The 5,880-nt window shown below is 38.4% G+C and overlaps 1 long non-coding RNA gene across 1 annotated transcript; it reads right to left on the bottom strand.

The window, feature by feature from the left end:
* Window positions 1-1,557: 1,557 nt before the first annotated feature.
* Window positions 1,558-4,718, bottom strand: LOC147165731 (uncharacterized). The gene is made up of 3 exons (XR_015096522.1): window positions 4,446-4,718; window positions 2,713-2,807; window positions 1,558-2,634 (listed from the first exon to the last, which is right to left on the bottom strand). It is a non-coding gene; the product is annotated as an uncharacterized LOC147165731 (long non-coding RNA).
* Window positions 4,719-5,880: the final 1,162 nt, after the last annotated feature.

Genomic DNA, 5,880 nt, shown 5'->3' with positions numbered 1-5,880 from the left:
TAAAGGATGGCGAGCGCTCCGTTGCTGATCATTGACATTTTGCTGAAAAAGACCATAGATTGAAAATGACAGCCAGCCTTTCACTCATATACAAACACGCGCACGCACAAGCCGTGTGGTAGCATTCATGGCTTTCAGTGTACTAAGTGACATCGCTTAGGGGAAAGAAAAAGAAAAAAGTGCTTCCCAAACCATACCAATTTTTTTTCAGAGAAGCTGAAGTGTACTCAAAATGTTCCTTTTTGTTCTCTTTGATCTCTGCAGTATTTCTACATGCATGTGTGTGAAGGTTATGTGTGTCCAGGCATCTGCAGGCCGTCTAATTAGAGAGTGTGTCTGGGCCAGCCTTTTGTTTTTAAGATCCCGTTTCAAAGCCAAAAAGGGAAAAGGCTTATTTTTGGGCCGGGAACTTGTTGGTTTATCCTCAAAGCTCCCCTGACTAAAGTACGAGCTCGTCGAATCAGCGACACAAGTGTTTGACTTTGTTCCTTCTCGAGGTGGGATTTTGACAAAGGCCTTCCATCTGTAGTACTGAATGGTGACACTGATTTAGTGGGACACGTTGTGCTAAGCTAAATTGTTGTTTCTGTTCATTGGAGGTCTGGAAACCAGGGCTAAACACTGCCCCCTTGTGGGAAGACAGACGGATCATTGCCCATTGCAGTCTGGTTGAAGCCTTTTAAAGGAATGACTTACATAAGCTTTTATTTGAAATTCAGCTCCTATATCTGACCCCCCCACCCCCCCCCCCCCACCCCCCACCACCACCACCACCATCACCGCACCGAATTTTACACATCCAACTGCTAACAAGTAGCATAATGGCTGTACTGAAATACTGATTGGAAATTATTTTATGCATTTTAATTAATCATTTTGCCATTGGCGGGATGTTGGATCTATAGATGCCAGTTTAACATTAATGGCTTGTGCATGACTTCCTTTTTTCTTTCTAAATTCCAAGTGTGACAACAGAACCTTTAGGGCGGTTCCACTTCTGCTAGGTTGAAAAAGACGATGCTGCCCTCTACTGGCAATTTTCTACAAGAGCGTCTCTGAAGAAATTAGAAACGAAATGATCTGAAAGAAAGATATCATTTCTTATCTTAGATAAAAAAAAAAGAAAAAAAAGTGGATACACAGGTTAATTATGTACCTTGTGCCATCTCGTGGAAGAGCATTTTATTTTTCTGTCTGTTACTATAAATCAGGAGTGCTCAAGTTCGGTCCTCAAGAGCCCCTATCCAACCTGTTTTCCTTGTTTCCCTCCTGCAGCACAGCTGAATCTAATGATCAGCTAATCAGCAAGCTTTGCAGAAGCCTGATAACGATCCTGATCATGAACCAGGTGTGTTGGTGGAGAGAAACATGGAAAACAGGCTGGATACGGGCTCTCGAGGACCGAACTTGAGGACCCCTGCTATATATGGTTAGATGGTTAGATAAATTAATCCCCCCACCCCCCCACCCCCTCCCAAAAAACTAAAAACATTTTCTAGAGAAAATACACAATTTTTCAACCATACATACACAATTGACATTGGATAATTTTCTTCTTCACTTCGTTGCTTTGTAGTCTTCACTACAGTAAATCATGTTGCTTAATTAGGCACCAAGCTATTTAAAATAGTCCCACGGACTCCTACCACAACACATCTCACAAATTATTATTATTATTATTATTATTATATACTAAAATGGTCGATGTTAAAACTTGTGCGCTCAGTAATCATTTCAGTGTCAATCAAACCGAGTATTGTTATTTTTATAAATGAGAGTGGGCAAAGTATGTTCCACAGGCAGCTCCTAACACTCTTTAATCCAGCTAATTAGCTAGCATGTGTTATTTATGAATAGTATTTTTAAATGTATAATAATTTTGGATGTTTTTTTTTGTATCCATGTATAAAATTAAGTGATTGTTTAAAATGTATACTGTTATGATCAAATGAATATAAATTTTACGTACCTTTAACTTTTAAAGTATTATTTTTGGGGGGCTTTTTGGCTTTAATGGACAGGACAGCTGAAGTTGAATGTATTATTTAATTACATGATTAATTCTTAAAATTAAATGAATTCTAAATAGCATTTATTCATTTATTTTTATTTTCATGTTTAAAGGAAAATGACTCACTAATTTATTATTGAAATAACACATTTGTATATATTTTTTGACTCATCTACGAATGTTCTGGCCCAAATTTCATAACAAAAATGTAAATAAAAAATCGACTTGCTGCTGACACACTTGCTGTCAATTCTAACAGATTTATGCAGGTGTACCATTATGTTATGTTAACAGCTCTTGTCTGTAAGAAGGTTTTAATTATTGTCCTGATGCTATTACTTAGTCGTGTGAATTGATGGTGAGAAAGGGTTGGGGCTTACAAACACAGAACATACGACTAGCACTAGCATATCGACTTAACGGCTAAAGCGAAGGTTCTGACTCAGCTGGGACACAGTATATGAAAATGGATGGATGCATGGACGATGACTCCTTCTTCCGTCTCATCCAGCCACGGAGCCATTGTCTGTCAGAGGCGGGGGTGGTGAGAGGGGGGTTCAGACAGATGAGATCTAGGGCACGCCACGCTACTTCACTTTCCTTCTCCTTCAGTCTGACAGGACCTGAATTACAATAAATGATAGCCCTCCTTGGTCACAAAGCGTTTTGACCTACCACCGTCACATTCTGTACTCTCTCACCCACTGCAGCCCCTCTTTAATGGGTCCCACATGGGCGGCCAAGCTCCCTAAGGACCCCGCTGGCAGTGAAGGCCGCTCTCACTATAGGGAAAGGCCTGCAAAAGTAACATAATGACGTGAAGCAGCAGAAATGCAGATTTTTGTGCAAATTCACGAGGCATCAATAGAATGTAGCCGCCATTGTCTCTGAACGGTAGCATGGACGGCAGCGGAAATGTACAGCAAATATAAAGCTTGGGGGAAATTGGAAGTCATTATACACAAGCCGGGGGAGTGGCAACTGCCGTCGGTGTGCTTTTATGAGCCCCTTGATATTTTTCAGATGACACCTTCATACATTTCTCACCTTCTGACCTGTTTTATTGCTCCAAATCTACATTTAATCACAGTGTCAATAAAATATTTTTTTTCATAAAAGGGACGACGAGATTGGACGTAAGAGGAGAGTCGATGACCTTCCCGCAACCTACAGCGCAGGGTCAGACGTGTCACCTTCTCATTCGTCATAATATTTGTGTATAATTGTGTGTGTACGTGAGTCTTCTAGAAGTGCCACACATGTGGTGACTGGACTGTATCAGTTATGCGATCAGATCTGCGTTTTCAGGTCAATCTGTTGCCATGGTGAAAATGAGAGGTCACAGTGAGCACATTACCTCCACTTGACCGCTCACCATTGCTCACTTTGTGAAATGAAGGCGCTCCAACAGAAACATTCAGCGGCTGGTTGCAATCCGTCTATCTTTCTGGTCAGTTTTTCAACCATCCTGTTATTCAATTTGTCAAAATGACCTTTAATGACATTTGCATCATGCAGTTACACCAATCACAACTCCAGGAACAGGAACTTATGTCAATGCATACAATAGCGGGACATGTTTGAGTGAGTGTTGGCTCCACCACCTGAGATTTTGAACACTGGATAATAGAATTAATTTTAATCTGCAAACAAAATGCAGAAACAGGCACTTGTTGCTCAATTTATACTTGCTGTAGTAAAAGTGATTCCAAAATAATATTTGAAATACTATTACTACTAATACTTGTAATTATTAAGCAATGAGCACCCTTTAAAATGTCCCCCCCCCCCTTGTTCCTCCTTTTTGAGGATCAATTTACCTATCAAATATTCCACATAAGCAAAGTTTGAAATATTTTTTTGTTTGTTTTCTTGATAAATCTTTCTTGTAATTGTTAAAATAAGTAGTTTTATTACACACATATGTGTCTTTCAACCTACACACAACCATGTTACTAAAACCTTTTTAGCCATCTAGAGGAAAACAGTGAGCCACATGACTCAGCAGGAATAGCATTATCAAGCTAATTGCTCGGACAGTAGTAGCCTGAAAGTAAAAATGTCTTCTTTTTTTTTTCATATTTCCCTTATGTTTTTAGCCATTATGGAGAATTTTAACCGTGTGGTATAAGAAATATCAGTTTTGATACTAGCATTTGTCGTTTTTTAATTATATTGTTAAGTTTGTTCTTGGCCAGCTAGCATAGCAGCTAACACAGCTAGCATGAACTATTGAGCAAAAATTAGCATTCATTTATAGCCTTACAATAATACTAACATTGAAGTAGTATTCAGATACCATAAAATCTAACTTGTAAAAAACTTTACAAATATATAATGGTTCATTACCTGTTTATCTTGACAATACGAAAAAAGACAAAAAAGCATGTTTAACGGTATTTGCAACTATTCAAATTATATGATGGTTCATTACCTGTTTATCTTGACAATATGACAAAAAAAAAAGGCAAGTTAAACGGTTACCATTTAAAAAGTTGTCCACCTGTTGGCACCCATGCCACCAGCCTGATTATAAGCAACATAAATAAATAAATAAATAACCCCGATAGTCGCCTGAATCAAAGGTGCGTCACTAGAACAGACAGACGTCTGGCAAAAGGTGGTAAATTATTTGCATGTATAAATTGTATACTGGTCCTGTGACTGCATACATGTTATCTTATGATTCTTTTTATGATCTCCAAATTAGTGAGCACACAGAATAGGTCAAAGTGGTGCACTGAACACCAGACTTTAAATGGACAAAGCTGGATAAACATTGTGTTCTTTATGCTGGAACGGTCCGTAAATTAGATCATAGTCAAAGCCAACGTTCATTATCTTTTCTGAGCCAGTCTCATTTTATATTGACAGTGTGTATATCTGCCGTTAGATGGCAGTATTGTGTCATTAAAGACTCTTGAGTTTAAATACCGTTTTCTCAACGCATTACATTTACAGACTAAAGATCGAACAATAAACCATAATAAATAATGAATGAAAATAAATAAATAGATAGAAACCCCTTCACATTGGCATTTGGCATCTTTTTTTTTTTTTAATACATTGCAGGACACAGTTTAAATATATGCTTTGTACATTCAAACGAATGGGCAGCATAGGAGTATTCCAGCCTTCTGTGCTCTCAATGCATTGTAATCGCTGATCCACGCAATGGTGCTGCTCTCTCGATGGGCCAAACAGGTGTTTTACTGTACTACTTTGTTTCTTTATTGGTGACAGGGGAGACACCAATTCGGTAAACCAGATTGATAGAGGGAGGGAGAGTTGAGCAATGAGCATGTCCCGAGTTAGATCGTCTAGTAGTAAAAAGAAGAGGTGTGGGGGCAAACACAGGGTAGTAAATGGACTGCACTTATATCTTTTTTTTTTCCCTTCTAGTCAACAGGAGGTCAGTTAAGTTAAGCAGCAACTCAAATTGTTTGCCAACACTTTAAAGGTAAATGTGAGAATATTACAAGTGTTCTTTACATTAAATGGCAATTTGAAGGAAGGGAGAATTATCATGATTTTCAATGTCTCCAAATGCGACTGTAGTCTAGTCAATTTTGGGAAGGAGACTATGAATGCAATAAACCAAATTTGGAATGATTGAAGAAATGTGATTGATCCTTTCCAAACTATGAAAATATGGCTACGTTCACTTTCAAGTACAATGGCACACAATGCCTTTCACATTTGATCAAAGGCAAACAGGCAACACTTTTACAGGAGTCAATTTGTGGTCTTTTGTCAACGCAAATCTGATTGGACAATTATTTAAAATGTCGAAGAGTCGCCACACCAGGGGCCCCATCTTGAGCAAAAAAAACAAACAACCAAAAACGTAAAATGATTTACTAGGAAGT

Source organism: Leptonotus elevatus, chromosome 11 (genome assembly GCF_054856555.1).
Source record: "Leptonotus elevatus isolate MCC_2025b chromosome 11, RoL_Lele_1.0, whole genome shotgun sequence".
In the NCBI taxonomy this organism is placed as follows: Eukaryota; Metazoa; Chordata; class Actinopteri; order Syngnathiformes; family Syngnathidae; genus Leptonotus; species Leptonotus elevatus.
Note: the sequence above shows the minus strand (reverse complement) of the source record. Positions and strands in the feature narration are given on the sequence as shown.